The sequence below is a fragment of the Triturus cristatus genome, chromosome 7 (assembly GCF_964204655.1).
Source record: "Triturus cristatus chromosome 7, aTriCri1.1, whole genome shotgun sequence".
Taxonomy (NCBI): Eukaryota; Metazoa; Chordata; class Amphibia; order Caudata; family Salamandridae; genus Triturus; species Triturus cristatus.
The window spans coordinates 1146375394-1146392418 of record NC_140590.1 but is presented as its reverse complement, the minus strand read 5'-3'; positions in this window follow the sequence as shown (position 1 = coordinate 1146392418).

Genomic DNA, 17025 nt, shown 5'->3' with positions numbered 1-17025 from the left:
TAGGATCAAGGACGCACTGCTAGACAGCACCACGATGGCATACTTCGACACTGCGAGACCCACCGAAATACTTGTTGATGCCAGCCCAGTAGGCCTAGGAGCCCTCCTGTCGCAAGAATCTGAACCGGGAGTGTGGGCACCGCTGGCGTTCGCAAGTAAAGCCCTGACAGCAACAGAATCGCGATACTCGCAAATTGAGAGGGAGGCGCTGGCAGTGAAATGGGCGTGTACCCATTTTCACCTCTACATAGCTGGTCACCCATTCAGAATGGTGACGGATCACCAACCGTTGATTCCCCTATTCCGTGGCACAGCACCGCATCCACCGCCGAGGATTGAACGCTGGGCAATCCAAGTGCAGCAATATCAAATGGACCTAGTGTACCGCCCGGGGGCGAAGAACCCAGCGGACTTCCTGTCCCGCCATCCCGCCGCGGAAGAATCCCGCGACACAGAACAAGAAGCCCAGACCGAAGAGTTCATCAACATGCTGGCCACCGGCGCATGTCCCCGTGCGCTGACTGCCGACGTCGTCGTCTCCCACTATGACGGTGACGCAGTCGTCCGGAGAGCGAAGGAAGCGATACAATCAGGCACGTGGGCAAACTTCCTGAAGGACACCAATGGGTGGGACGAAGCAGACAGGACACGCCTGCAACAATTCTGGAAGATTCACAATGACCTCAGCCGCGCTGACAATGGCCTTCTACTGAGAGGGACTCGCGTTGTAATTCCCAAAGCGCTGCAAGACAAAGCAACTGCACTAGCACACGAAGGCCACCAAGGCACCCGCCGCATGAAGGCGCGGATGCGAGAGAAGATATGGTTCCCCAATATGGAGGAGAACGTCGAGGTGTGCGTGCGGGAGTGTCGGGCATGCCAAATCACCAGCAGCCCCGAAGTGCCTGCCCCAATAATCACGGAGGACCATGCCCCATCGCCGTGGGCATGGCTGAGCCTAGACTTTGGCAGTTTCCCGGATGGGAGAATCACCGTCGTACTAATGGACAACTACACCAAATACCCCATTGTAGAAACAGCGGCATCTACCAGCTTCGCGAACATTCGCCCCATCTTCAGCAAAGCCTTTGCCCTGTTCGGCATCCCGAGGGTCATCAAAACGGACAACGGACCCCCGTTCCAAGGGAGTGAGTTCAAAGAGTTCATGAACGACCTTGGAATTACACACCACCGAATCACCCCGCAATGGCCACAAGCCAACGGCGAGGTCGAAAGATTCATGAGGACAATAAACAAAATATTGCGGATATCATCGGCGGAAGGGAGTGACCCAGAAGACGCACTGCAAGCGTTCTTAAGGGAATATCGCAGCACACCGCACAGCACCACCATGCAGTCCCCGTGGGCATTGATGATGGCCGGACCGCGGAGAGACTTACTACCCATGGCTGACAGTTGGGCTCCCGCACCATACTCGCCAGCAGACACCCAAGAAAGGAGAAGGAGAACAAACGAAAAGGCAAGCCGCAAGAGGAGAGCCCAGACACGAACCCTGAATCCTGGAGAGACTGTGCTGATCCGAACAAGGAGACCAGGAGGAAAGTTCAAGACTCCGTTCGAACCGGAACCCTGGGTCATCAAGGAAACCAAAGGAACAGCCATCACGGCCAGCCGAGAGGGAGTAGAAGTGACTCGCAACGTGTCATGGTTCAAGCCAATACCCACTCCAAGAGGACAGAGTTCAAGTGAAGGCATACCTGCAGTGGGGGATGAAAGAGAGGGCGCAGCCACAAACGACACCTCGTGCCTGCCCCCGGACGCTACCGAACGTCCACCCCTGCCGCCACCGGAACCTTCGCGAGACTTGGTCCCTCCAAGAGGCAAGGGGCAATATAATCTTCGATCCAACCCACGGCCAAATCACAGACTAGCAGATTTTGCATGTTAATAAACTGGTTGTCATAGTTGGCCTGGAAAGGAAAAAAAAATCCAAGTTGGGAAGGGATGTAGCGCTCTAGTGCTCCGAGGGTCTCAGAGTGAGCCCCGGAAGCACGTTGCACCATGTATCACTTTCTGGCCAGGCGTGGCCAGAAAGCTTTAAATAAAGGGACCGAAGTGGCACGGCACTTCCGGTCCACACCAGCATAGCACCGGTGTGCGTGTCATTTATTGCGTCCATCGCGCGGCGCTGCGCTGCGGGGTCATCCAGGCCTGAGGCCCCCACACTATTCCTCGTCGGATTCACCACTAATTTGTCTGTCCTTTCCTTCTTACATCTCTTTCTCTCTCAAAAAACAAACTAAAGGGGCTAGCTATATATACACCAATGCGTAAACGACTATTACCCAATCTGGGCTCACCCGGTAACAATGGTAGTGATCGCATTCTCTGTAAAAGCAAATAAAAATGTAAATATAATAAGAGTTATAGCAAAGGGACGGGGAACAATATTTCTCGTAGAGCCTCTGAACACCTTACTCTGTTCAGGTGTGAAGACGTTCTCCGTGTGTACCTCCAACACTCTACCACATCACTTCGTGAAATTGATCATCTTCTTTGAACAAAAAGAAGCTATAAAAATCCTGTTCCCACAAACACAGTAAGCGGCTTTGTTGTTCTTTGTTAAACACAGTTTTAGAAGTGAGGGTTTTGTTTTTTGTTTTGCTCGCTTACTGCCAAGAGCCTACATATTGTGTACGTATCGAGTAACAAAGTCCCTATTACATAACATAACAAAGCGTGGGACTTGGACCCATGGAATGAGACCTGGCTGGAGGCCCTAAGCCTGAGTGAAATAATGCTTCCCGCCTTTGTTGTAGCTCAGGAAAGGCGCGCAAGCAAGCGTAGGCATCTGAAGGCTGTTCACGCGAATAACAAAACAAATATGCGTCAAGTTGAGAGAGTGGTGCTCAGAATGGGCAAAACATCCAGGGGGCTGTGATTGTTTTACCTTTCAACTGAATCAAAAACTGAAACTCAGAAGGTTGTATTGGACAAAAAGGTTTAAAAAACAGTTCTAGTACATGAATTGTGGAATACGTACTTCCATAATCTGTAAAAAAAAAAAAAAGTGTAGTTTCAGTTTCCTTTTTATCATGAATGGCTGCTGGAAGAGCAGTAGTATAAAAAGAAAACAAGCATTGGCAAAACCAAGAGGTCTCACCTTTGGAAACTACTGGCATTACCAATGATTTTGGCAATGGTGAACAGCATCGGGAAAACGCAATGCTCTTGGCCTGTGCTGTTTACTATCAGGAAAAAAAAAGGTGCTGCTGTTGGCAGTCACGTCATTGTGTAGGCTTGCATGCGCCATCATGCATGCGCGCCTACAGATTAGCGCATGTGCCATTCTCTTTTAGTTCTTATTGACCGATCTAAAATGCCAGGACCTTTTAGATTGGCCGATAAAAAAATTAATTGTAAGTGTGTGAAAGTACTTTTGTGGAGGGTTATAAGCGATTTGCTGCTAGGTCCTTCAAAATAAATAATTTAAAAAACAGAATGGTGGTGGTGGGGTGGGGCAATGCAGTCTTTAACCCCACTGTAAGTTATTGGTAAGGTGACAATAGGTATTTTGCAACCAGACAGCTTGCCCAGTCTGGTAGGCTTGACCTAAAAAAAATGGAGTACTAATCAGTTCAGACCATCATCATTTTTCACATTTACATTTGATGCATCACTAGACAGGTGGCCCCATGTTTGTTTGAAAGTGTGAAGGCTGCTTTCCATGCTAGCTATCAGGCACTCAAGATCAAAGGCTTCGCTAAACTGGCTGCACCACTCCCAGAAAGAACTGTTTTTAATCTTCCCATTTTTTGTCTATTAAGGTCTGTACTGTGGCTAGTCAATAAAGAACGTTCTTCTCTTGTTGACTGGAAAAATGAGCAGTGACTGCAGCGAGAGATCTTTATTCCTCCTAGGTGTACAAGTGCTTCATAAAACCCCTTTAACATAACATACCATTAAGGGTCTTATTAAGAGTACGGCGGTCTGAACACCACCACCACTGTGGGTCTACCTGCAGTATTCTGAGTGTGGCGGTCGGACCACTTGCACTGCCGGGATCAAGGATCCCGCTGTGCCGGCAGTCTGCATCCGGCCTCAATATGCTGGCGGTGTCAATGCCTGCACCGCTGCGCATATTACGACCTGTTATGTTATGTTATGTTATTCGGGCTTATAAAGCGCCTGGTTACACTATACAGTGTGTCCCCGCGCTGCGGTGCACGTCGCTTTAGTGATCACAGAGACATATCCAGGTGGGAATAGGTGAGTTTTCAGTTTCTTCCTAAACATGCCCTCAGAGGGTTCCAACCGAAGGCTCTCAGGGAGTTTGTTCCATAGTTGGGCAGCCAAAAAGCGGAAGGAGCGACCACCCATCCTAGCTCTCTTTACAGCCGGGACGCGTACCAGTCCCCTCCCCTCAGACCTCAGGCGGCGGGTAGGGGCGTAAGGGGTAAGGAGGTTCAACAAGTAAGCAGGCGAAGTCCCCTGGATAATGCGATGACAGACACACAACGCTTTAAACCAGACTCGCTCCTGTATAGGTAGCCAGTGGAGAGAAGCAAGAGCCGGTTTAGACCTACATATCCCCACCCTATTCATGGCGGTGAGCCCGCCATGAAGCCATGAAAAGGGTGGGGGACATGCAGGAAAGAGGGTCCTAACAGGGCCCCCAGCCAGACCTAGGCCTGGGGTGCATGTGGGGGAGGGGGGCACATTTTGTACCTCCCTGGAATTGCACCCCTGTTCCTGCACAGAGAGGCATGCATGCCACACCGTGCAGGAATGTGCTGCAGGGGCTGTCACGGTGGCGGTCTGCTGTTAAGGTTCTCCTATGAGCCGCTGTCATGTGAGCACTGCAGCACTGCCCGCCCACCCTGGATTGCACTCATAATCCAGCAGGCAGGTGCACAACAGGCTTGGTGGTACTCCTGTTGGCGCGGCAATAGCGGGCCAAAAGGAGGACAGCCAAAGTTGTAATAAGGCCCTAAGTAGACCTCGAATTGGCTAAAAATAAGTATTAGCATTGAAAAGTCAGTCAGAACCGTGCAGTGGGCAAACATGCAGGCTGTTTGCAGACTCAACAATGCAGCACGTGCTACATGCTTCCTTAGAAGAGTGTAATGGTCTATGTTTAACTGCATGATCAGAGGTCCAAATCCCTTCATGTCCACATAGGCTTTCTTCCTTCTGATGTCGATACATTTGGAACACTTAAGCTGGAGAAATATAACCAATAAACAGTGTCAAGAGCCGGCTCAAGCCTTGAATGTGTTCTATTGTGTAGGATTTTCACATGTAGTGCTCATGCGGTCAAAATCAATCACAAACCTACAGATGGGAGAAGCAAGCAACGATGTTATCAACCTGGCCCCAACTCAAAGTATTAGTAAATAACAATCCTCATTATACTCATTTGTTACTGATAACTTATCCTGCCGCCCTCGAAACCATGATAACATTTTACTGGACCTGCATGCCCAAAATCGACTACAACCCTATGTAACATCATTAAAACTAAAACGAGATAAGGCAAGAGAAGATTGGGCCTGTTCGATCTGGGCGAACAGCGGCAAAAATGGAAACATTCATGCTCTTCTACAAGCTGAGTTTCTGCTCTTGCTGCAAGGACTCTGTGGCACGTGTTATCTTCCGCTGTCCAAGTTTCACAATAGCACACTTGAGACTCCCACTTCCGTCCTTCAGGCGGATAAACTTTAGACTTTGCTCAAAGGCCGTAAGAGAAGGCTTTCACCCGTTGGACATGAAGTTGGCCAATGGTTTTTATGAAGTTCTTGAAAGTGATTGTTTCCAGACTGGCACCTTAAGTCTAATGCAAAAGTATATATAATATGCATGATTCCACTAATCACATACCGATTTGCATATTCTTACACCTTACATTTGAATAAATTAGCCTTTTATGGTTTTGCTGAACTCTTAAATCCATTTCTCGTTATAAACATCAAAGAGCTAAAAGTAAAACGTGTGAACAAATCGTTAGACCATTAAGATCAACAATCCCGCCCTTTGCGCTATTTGTAGATTTTTGAACTATGAACATCTTGGCATTTTGTAATGGTTTAAACCGTGTGATACATTTTGTAATGAACTTTATTAACTATACAATAAATGTATTTGATCTTATTAGAAAGGACATTTGCAAGGCAGGTGTTCTTGCACCCTTTGACACACACCTTACTACCTTTCTTACTGTTGACACAATTGCTTGTGGATTGGATGCTGTCCTTTCCCAAGAGCATGTGGGTGTTGAGAGAACTGTGGCGTTTGCCTCTCTCTCTTTGTCCGATTGTGAGAGTAACTACTCGGTCATCGAGCGCGAAGCTCTGACAGCTGCCTGGTCAGTCGAACATTTCAAGACCTTCTTATGGGGTCTTGTCTTTTGTATTCGCACTGACCACAAACTCTTGGTCAAGGTGCTGAGTCCAGGCGGTGCTGGTAAAGGCTCAGCAAGACTGGCCAGACTTGCTTCTTGGCTCCAAGAATACCGGTACCGGGTGTCTTACATTCCGGGGTGGCAAAAATGCACAAGCGGATTGCTTGTCTCGTTTGTCTTTGATGGGCAGAGGTGAGCTGAATTTGGGTTCATTTTGGGAACAAGATGGTGCTGTGACCTCTTTGGGTGATGTGGAAGAGTGTGTTGGTGGTGCTTTTTTGGTGGACAAGTGGCTTATGTTCATGGATCAAGACGTTGTCCTCAAGAGTGAGGAACGCATGTTGGTCTTGAGCACTTTGGCTCACTCAGTAAGACCGTTTGTGAAGGTCATAGATGAGTTGAGTATAAGTGATTCTAAAGTACTCATGAGGAGTGATAAGTTTGTACCTCCCGATGGCTTGAGGCCCAAGATTATCAAACTCGCCCATGAAGTCACCTCGGTCAAACCATGACCAAGAAACAGGTGCGAGAGAATTTCTGGTGGCCTTGCATGAATGAACAGATCACATCTTGGATTGTGAATTGCGAAGTGTGTAGGGAGAGCAAAAAGAGACTCAAGACGGGGTGTCATGCTGCACAGGGTGACAATGAGGATCCTGGTGTACCCTGGGGGACCGTTTATGTGGACTTTATTGGGCCTTTGCATGCTGTGGAGGAGAAATTGAAGAATGCACTGGTGATGGTTGATGTTCATTCTAAGTGGCTTGTTGTTTGTTTTATGTCTGATGTTATGACTAAGAGGACCATTGAGCAGTTGAAGATTATTTTTCAAGAAGAGGGTATGCCTCGCATTTTTGTCACAGCCAACGATACTCAACTTGTTTGGTATGAAATGAGGAACTTTCTTTGTAAGTGTGGTATTTCACATCACCGCATGGCTCTCTACAACTACCAAGCCAATGGCATGGTGGAACGGGCCAATCGTCTTGTTAAGGGTACCGTTTCCATGGCGGTACAGAGTGGGAAAAATGTCAGGAAGTTGTTTGACGAGATGATCTGGGCTCGTCGCACTACCATCCATAGTACGACGGGCATTTCCCCCTTTGAAAAAATGCACGGAAGGAAGCCAGGCACCAAACTTTTACCTACTTGGCTTGTTTCTCCCAAGTCTGTTTTCGTCAAGAAGGATGGTGTCAAGATTGATGCAAGTGGTGTGTGTGCTGGTGACTGGGTCAACATTAAACTTGGCAGGTTTGTCCAAGTTCTGAGGTCCTTTCAGAGTGAGGCAGGTTTTTGACAGCCACGTTCTTCTTGACAATGGAAACAAATGGAACAATCGCAAAGGGGAGAGTGTGTGTGAGACAAAGCAGCTAGACCTGGTGGCAGCCATTCTGGTGACAGTTTGAATGGCTTCTTGTTGATGAGTGATGTAGATCTGAGGGCCAATGGCTCAGGAGAGAGTAGAGAGGGTGGCTCAGGGGGTGCTCCCATTTGCCTTCTCTGTGGTCCTTCTCATCCTGTGGGTGCCGAGTTTACCCGTCCTTCCAGGTCTCGCAGACCGCCTAGTTATTTGGAGGATTATGTTCTATCTTGAGGCTCCTCCTCCTATATTCAGCACATGTACTTTGCATTGTTTTTGCCATCTTACGTTCTTGTTTCTGTTTCCTTTGTTTTCTGTTTGTATGTTTTTGGGTAGAAGGGAGGTGGTATGTTGTAATGTGTACCGTGCATTGTGCTGTGCTTTGCTGTTCCTTGCTCCAGAGTTCTTTTCCTCTGGAATGTCAGGGTCGCGTGGTTCCACCAGCGGCAGTTGGTCTGTGGCTGGCGATGGTGGGATCACGCTTCGTGCTACTGTTGTCTACTTAAGAATAAAGCATTACAGTTTGCTTCCTGTTGTCTGCTGTCATCACTACAGTTTGTTTAGCATGTACTGTAGCATACATGCCAACACATCCGATTCAAGTGGGAGACTTCTACCTTTTAATGCCAAAATTATTTTATTTCAGTTGTCGGGGAACGGTTTTTCATGAATCAAAAAAGTATGGGCAAGTTGTGCCCCTCCGAACCTGCACACTTCGGCCTCTGTATCTTAGGCGTGATTGGGAGTGCAGAGCCTATCTGCACCGACTAAGCTCGCTCCTTTGCAGCCCTACAGTGAAATTAAGCCTAGACCTCATTCTGGAGGCTGCTTGCTGTCCACAGTGACAGACTGTTAAAGTGCAGCCGAGGAGGGTGGGCAGGTTCACCTTCGAGCCACATCCTTGTGCCCCACCTGCTACTGGAGGTATGCTTTTTTTAAATAACAGAGTTTTATATGGCGTGAACTTGACCCGAATCGGGTATCAGAGCGCTTTACATAGCACCAGTTGCATTAAATGAGGACACATTCATTTTTTGTTAGGCATGGGGAGATTTGGGGGCATATCAACAACAACCGGCGATAATTATCTCTAAGCGCACTTAGTGCTAGGATAATTATCGCCGGCTAGCGTGAATTTTTATCGCTGAGATAGCGTGCTATTAGCAACGCTTATCTCAATAGCGATAAAAATCCTCACGCTAACAGGCTAACATGAGATTATCGCTGGAAACCCAGCGATAATCTCACGTTACCTTGTTGATAGGGACAGGCAAACTTAGCCATGATATCCTCCTTCCATAGGATATCATGGCTAAGTCAGAAAAATACCAGACGTAAAAAAGCAGCGTTAGCGCTGCTTTTTTTGTCTCTAACAGGGTTAGCGACATTCTTGATAATAGGAGAAATGTCGCTAAGCGGCATTTCTCCTATTATTTTACTCTGGAACGCCCCCTTTGCATCTCATTAGAGATGCAAGGGGAAGCGTAGAGTAAAAGGGTGCTAACATGCAAATTTGCGTGTTAGCACCCTGTTGTTGATAGGGCGCTAGTTTTATCTCTCCTTTTTTGGCTTTTAAAGCCAAAAAAGCAGAGATAAAGCCCTTGTTGATATGCCCCTAAGTGATTTGCCCAGAATCACAGGATGTTCAGCGTCATTGCCGAGAATCAAACCCAGTTCCCCAGATTTAAGGTCAATCGCCCTCGCCGTTAGGCCAACTCCTCTCCCTCTATGCTTAATGCCCTGGCCAATGGGACGAGGCACAGGTGAGAGCAACACAGGCCTGCTCCGTGGTATAATTGCGTGCTGATTACGGCAACATTAAAGGCTGATATTCTATGGATATTTCCCATTAATTTGATCGGCAATAAAATACTGACACTGTGGGATATTACGTGCAAACCTTTATTTTCGCAGGAGCTTCATCTTCAGACTTGGCGCAGAACAAATGAGAGAACGGTAGAAAAGGAAGAAAAAGAGAAAGATAGTGAAACATTCATAAAGGGCGAAAGAAGGGGGAATAAAAAGATACTTAAAGAGTGACAAAGGGAAAAAGCACGGCCAAAAAAGGAACTTCGAAGAAGCTGTGAGCAAAATATGAAGGAAGTGTAGAGTGGTGAGAAAACACTCGAGGCACGAGGAGGCATTAGGACTGGGCGGTCTCGGTATTCGCAACGGCTAAATACTACAAAATCACGAATGAGAAAAGTATCTGTATGGAATCAGGGGCGTAGGAGACACTAAAATTCTGGGGGGGACAACCTTGTGCACTTTCCAGTGACCCTATACAAATCACCGCCCGTTAAACAAATACAATTGCATACTTTCGAAGTGAAATATTGAGAAAAGCAGGCATGTAGTCACAGTTTGCATGTATGCTTTATTGTTATTTACATTCATATAGTAATGAGACCAAGGGCCTTATGTAGGTGGGCTGGCATTTACCACTTCATAAATACCGAATCATACCGATTCGGTATTTATGAAGTGGTAAATGCAATGTAGGTAATGAGTCGGTAAATATTACCGACTCGGAAAAATTCGGTAATTACCGAATCGGTATTTACCGATTCGGTAATGAGGCATACCTTCCCATTGATGGGAAGGTATGCCTCATTACCGAATCGGTTAATACCGATTCGGTAATGGGGGAGCACATGCAAGGGTGGCAGGGTGTCACATTGACACCCTGTTGCACCCCTGATTCGGCCATGTGTGCACATGTGGCGCACATACATGCCCTAAGGGCATGTATGTCTGCCACATTGCACACTTAAACGTGCACAAAAATGCTTTTTTACACATATTCGTCATTTACCACCAACCTTTAGTTGGTGGTAAATAACGAATTCCCACACCCACCACACACTCCCCCTACATCTCATTTCATGATTCGGTATTTACCGAATCGGTAATATTACAGAATCGGTAATTTTACCCATTCGGTAATTTTACCGATTCGGTAAATACCGAATCATGAAATGAGCCCCCTACATCTCAAAAGCCAAAATACCGGTCGGTAACGGTATAATTTCCGAAAATCGGCCGTTACCGACCGGCATTTGGCTTCCTACATGAGGCCCTAGATGTTTAAAAAAAAAACATATAAATGAATCTTGCATCTTAATGCACAAAGCAAACAAAGGCCGCTGACTTAGGGTGGGGGCGTCGTGTTTGCAAGTGCATTATGGTTTGAAAAGTACCTGCTGCTGCATTCCTGGTCTCCAGCAATTTTCAGGCAACAATAAAAATGTGAAGATAACTTTGGTGATTAATGTTCTTTTTTTAAGAGAGATCGAAGGCTTGTCTAGTGAAAGTTTTAATTCAGAAGGTCAGTGAGTTACTGCTTTTGTCTGAGATATTCTTTTGGTATTTGAAGTTTATAAGTTAAAATCCTAACATTGAACAGTGAGCTATTAACCGTCATCAAAGAGCTGCATAAAAACTTCAATGTATAGATTAGAACGTTATGATTTTTCCCCAGTCTTTCCCTATCCTAATGTTGGAAAATGGGTTCATTAGGATAGAAATCAATTCTGATTATTGAAGAGAACCCCCCAACCATGGTGTTATGTTTTACATTCTGAGTTTGTGTTAATCTCTAGTGTTGCAAAGCCGCCCTAGGCACTCCCCAACTTTTTGCTGACTGGTACTGGTGGTACCTGACTGACTGACCCTGGCCTCTGCCTAAACAGCCAGTGCTATTCTGAAAGAGGCACTTAAAAATACAGTGAAAACACCTACATACACTAGGGTGCACTATGGGTTAGGGTACCCCTATGATTGGCATGACCTCTCCTATAAGGCCCTAGTACATAATAGGGCAGGGGGATTAGAACTACTTTTAAGTCCCTAGAATATAATAAGGCATGGCAGTTTAGAGGCCAGCAGCCCTTTCTGCGCTTGCATGTGTGCACTGCTGAAGCCTGAGGTCAGTTTAAAAGTAGCCCTGTGTTATAGGGCTGCTTTTAAAATGCAAATTGTGCCCAAACTCGACTTTTGGGTTTGGGGAACTTACAAATTGATCAACTACAATGTTGGGGTAAAATTAAGTGGAAAAATGTTTTCCACTTAACTATGGCTGTATCATATTTGCCACATAATACATCATCTGCTGCATAATCTAACGATTTCCTCCAAAACAATTTTGTAGCTCAAACGGATCCCAAATAACTAAAAGAAATGTGACTTGTGTTGCTGTGAAGTTTAGGGCCCTTTGCAAAGGTTAGTAAAGAAAACAATTCCTAAGAAAACAATTGGTCCCAGACACTCCTAATGACACTCAAATTAATACCTGTAGGAGAGTGTAGTATGCAATCAATTCATACAACCGAAAATGTATAATGTAAAGGCACATTCAACAGGGAAATCTCATAGATAAGAGGCCAACCAAAGTCAATTAAATTGCAAACATCAAATTATTTCCCGCTGAATCATATTCATAAAATGCAAACTTAGGGGCTGACTACGATGGCAGGCGGACTTCAGTACCACCGCCATTGAATCGGGGAATGGGACCGCTGGCCTTCAAGGTGGAGGCCCCACGATAGGCTTTACAATGCGACTGCCACTAGGGTGTTCGCAGTGCCTATCTTTTACATTGCAGCAGGTGCTGCTGGCTGCATCATCCGCAGCAAAGTAAAAAAAAAAAGGAACATGTTAAATATATCGGTGCCTGCCACATGGTGCAGTGATATGTTGTGGGGCATCATAGATGCCCCCCAGGACCCATGTCTGGGGGGCAGGGGTAAAGGGGCCATGCTACGGGCCCCCAATGTCCCTTTCGCCAGCATTTCCATGGCAGGTGAACCGCCATTGATAAGCTGGCGGGTAAGGGACATCGTAATCCCTGCTGCGGTGCATGGTAGGCACCACCAGCATTGTAGGAACCACAAGCCCCTCCACCACACCGGCGGGATCAAGAAGCCCGTCGGGTGCGTGGTGGTTGGTCTTTCCGACCGCCAGGTAACCACCCGCCATTGTAATATGACGGGCTGTGATGCAGTCACCAATGGCGGTGGGACCGCCACCGACGGGGTGACGTGGCGGTCCCACTGCCATTATAATCACCCCCTAAGTTTGGTGTGCATGCAAATCCTACATTGCCAACCCCTGGCAAGTTGCACTGCTAGTGCTGAAAAAAGGCCAATGGAGGTACCAATGGGTGAGGTGGACTGGCCTCAAGGGTCTTGTGACCTCAGTGACAGATTCACTGTCGATCTAGGATGTGCTTCTTCATATGCCTGCCCGTAAGACTGGAAGTGAACTGCAGTATGGATTGTGGTGGACAGGTCCACCTGCGGGTGCTAAGACACCTGGGCTTCTAAGGTCTATCGGGCCTTCTAAGGTGTAGCATCGGAATAAGCTCTGTCAGGAGTGTGGTATGGTGAACTGGTCATGAAGGTCTGAACATGGTTCTCCAGTTCCAAATTCAGCAGCTCTGGCCAGAGTGCCACATCCTCTCCTACACTGAACACCATACTGCCCCACTGAGAGAAACTCGCACTGCCTTCAGTACAACTCAAGTGTGCTGCGACTAAATTCAAAGTATGCACTAGACAACAGTAAAATGCTGCTTGAAAAAAATGAATAACACCCTGGAAAAAGCAAACACTCATAGGGAATGCAAGAATGAGCAAAGCATGTGAACTGTAATCAGAAAAAAAACATGGTTACCTTAACGGTTTTAAACTCATTATTCAGAAATCAGTAAGTGATTTTGCCTGAAAAGTTCAAGACATGGCTACAGGACCAGGAAGGGACCCCTTTCAATGTCCATTGCTTATATCCTTTCAAAATGTATGCAGTTTGGTTTAAAAAAGACCACATCCCCACCACAGAGCCGCATTTTATAAGCTAAAATAATTAAAAAGTTGAAAACGATCATATTAAACATTTCCACTCTACCCATCAACCAGGTATTGCAGTCCCTTTAGGAATGGCGCACTTACCCACCCTGGGAAAACAATGTTGTTCAAAGAAAGAAGATAAAAAGAAAGTAGCGCTTTCACTGGCAAACTCTGTAAAGTGGCGCTAATGTGTGTGGGTGTAAATAACAGTCTGGCCTGTCTGCTGTCCACTCTGTATTGCTTTATTTAGGTATTTAACTATTTTTTCTCTCCATTCCGAGGTTTTTCTTTTCAATAGAAAACGGTCAGAAAATGAGGACATTTACAGCCAAAGTGTTCAGCCTTTTTTGGATCAATTTCCCAGGGGAACAAATAAAGAAAAGGAGAGGCAAGAGAGAGTACCTTAAGAGCTGCCTCTTGAAATCAGCACGTAAGCAGGAGCGAGACAGAGACGGAAATAGATGGAGGAATAAAGAGAGGAGGGCAGCCGCCAGAGGCAGATCAGGAGTAGTGGACACCGTCCTTGCCATGAAGGAAAAGACACGGCGTTTTTTCTCCGTTCTCTGCCCTTCTCAGAACGGCTGAGCCTTCCTGCAGCAAAACCAAAGGCAGAGGGCGGGTGGCCTCTGACTCCAGGCAGGTCAAGTGCAGGGCCATTAGGTAGCGCTTTCGCGTGCTAATGGCCCTGCGATAACAGAAGGGAGAGGGGAAATTCCTTTGTCCCCTCGTCCCCGGCACCCTTGTCCCCCGTGTCCCCCCCACTCCAAAATCTGGGGGTGATATATCCCCCGCGTCCCCCACACTTCCTACGCCCATGCATGGAATGTTAGAAGTCGGAGATCTATTCGGCAAATGGTTCAGGCAGGCAGTGTGAGGGGGCTGTTAAAGCAGATTCTGGCCTTTCGCCCGTCATACACACGGCCGTCCCCTGGGTGGCGCCAGCAGTCTCCAAGCGTTCATAGCGTGGTTCTTTGCAAGTTTTTACAGCGCCCCCGGGACAGCCCCGCTCTTCTCATGCTTGGTGATCTTTGAGTAACTCGGTATAAACTCCTGTAAACAGAAACAAGCATTGGCATAGCCAATAGGTCTCGCCTTTGGGACCTTATAAGTATTTAAATATGCAGCACAATATCCTTAGTGCAACATCAACTGTTGAAAGCTAAACACTTATAAGGTCCCAAAGGCGAGACCTTTTGGCTATGCCAATGCTTGTTCTGATGTTGGATGCACTGGGCATAAAGCCTGTCATCCGCACATGCCTTTGCGGCATAAAGACGGTAAATAAAGCAATGTGACTGCCGCTCTTTATTTCTGTCAGCCTACTTTGTTGTGCCACTGTGCAGATTCCGTGATCACAAATCCTGCCCGTGCCTGTCAACGGGTGGCTGGGACATATGGAGTGCACGTAATGCCTTAATAAAATATTTCCCAAACCTACCTTCAGGTCGAGTTTGCGCTATATAAAATTAGTAAGAGCAATTTACATATGCATTAAGTAGATGTAACGGATAATTTCCGGTAAATACATTTATTTAAGGTATTCATTTGAAAACTGTAGTCTGCTTTTGTTTTGAACGTTGTGGCACCGGTACCAACAAAGCCCCGGAATAACTGTGTGATCGCTGGCAGGAGCGCTAAGTTAGGCCACACACATAGTGAAGGTAAGGGGCTAGCGGCAGGGCACACTTCCTTCGTACACCCAGTGCAGGCAGGGCCATCAATACTGCACACTTTGCACAGTTGTGCTGAAAGGGCACAAATACATTTGTTTTCGCCTGCCTCCAATGGAAAGCTGGACATGGAAGAAGCCCGGCATTGTTAGCACCACTTCTTCTGTGCGAGAAGGAGACACAGCCGTGCAGAGCTCATTCGAACATATTTTTTAAAACATGTACATGGGAATTATGCCCTGCTTTTTCTGATGTTGGCTGCGCTGGGCAGAAAGCCTGTCATCAGCACATGCCTTGGCGACATAAAGAAGGTAAATAAAGCCATCTGACTGACGCTCTTTATTTCTGTCAGCCTACTTTGTTGTGCCACTGTGCATATTTCGTGATCACAAATCCTGCCCGTGTCTGTCAGCGGGTGGCTGGGACATATGGAATTCACGTAATGCCTTAATGAAATATTTCCCAAACCTACCTTTAGGTCGTGTTTGCGCTATATAAAATTAGTAAGAGCAATTTCCATGTGCATTAAGTTGGTGTAACAGGTAATTTCCTGCCAAAACATTTATTTGTGATATTCATTCAAAAAAAGTAGTCTGCATTTGTTGGGAACATTATGACACCGGTACAAACAAAGCCCCGAACTATCTGTGTGATCGCTGGCAGTTGCGCTAAGTTAGGCCACACACATAGGGAAGGAAAACAAATGATCACAAATCATGCCCATGCCAGTCAGCGGGAGGCTGGGACACGTGGCTGCAGGCGAGGGAAAGCCACCGACAGTTGATCCTGTGAATTGTTTCGGTCTTTCATCCACTTAAATATGTAAATGTAGGCGGCGCCAGTTTGTATTAAAGGAATGGCTCTGCAGGATATTGCGACCTGTGTTTAAGATAAGGTGTGCTGATTGAGGGGTTGGAGGGGGGTGTTAGCAGTAAGAGTAATGCAAAATCGCTAAAGGAAGAGGCAGCTGAACATTTTTGTTTTATTTCACCGCCATTAAAGTTAACCAAGCGCGCACGCAAAGAACTGTGAAAGATGAAGATAATTCGGGCGTCATTAAAGAAAACAAACATGCTCATAAAACTATGTTAAAGCAGTAAGCAGTTCAGGTTTGTTTCACCACCGCGCAAAAAAATGTTAAAGCAGTAAGCAATTCGGGACGCAAAAAAATGTTAAAACGAAAGTAATAGCGATCGCGATCAAAGCGAAAGTGATCGCGATCGCTTGGACGGGAGCGCTGTGTGGCAAGCACGTGAGTGGTGCACGCGCAGCAGTGATTGGCAGCTGCGCGCATGCACGCTCACGTGCACTGAAGCTTTAGGCCACAGGCAGCACTTTAAAAATCCCAACTACAAAATGTCTCTCCGAGCCAGCGCATGCGCTGGCCTCAGCAAGACCTAAAAAGCTCTAAACGCTGAGGAGCGGCCAGTCAGAGGCGGGTGGGGCGTTGCCCTTCTGAGATCATTGCCGAGACACAACAGAAGGTGTCGGAGGATGAGAAGCTGGCGTTTAAAAGGGACAGGTTGAGATTAAAGGTCATACAGGGAAACTCTCAAACGTGGTGAGAGTAAGAGCACACGTGTGCGACAGAGCCAGCCTTAGGGTGGTGTGTGTGGAAGCCAGGGGCGATAGCGAGAGCATGCGATGCAGAAGTGTGTGAGAACCAGGGTTATTTTCAAGCCGCGCGTGGCGCTGCGCTGGCACGGCTCTTTTAACATGGGGAAAAGTGTCGTACCGGCGGCGCAAGGGTCTTGTAAATAAGCCTGAGTGGCGCATGTAACAGCATCC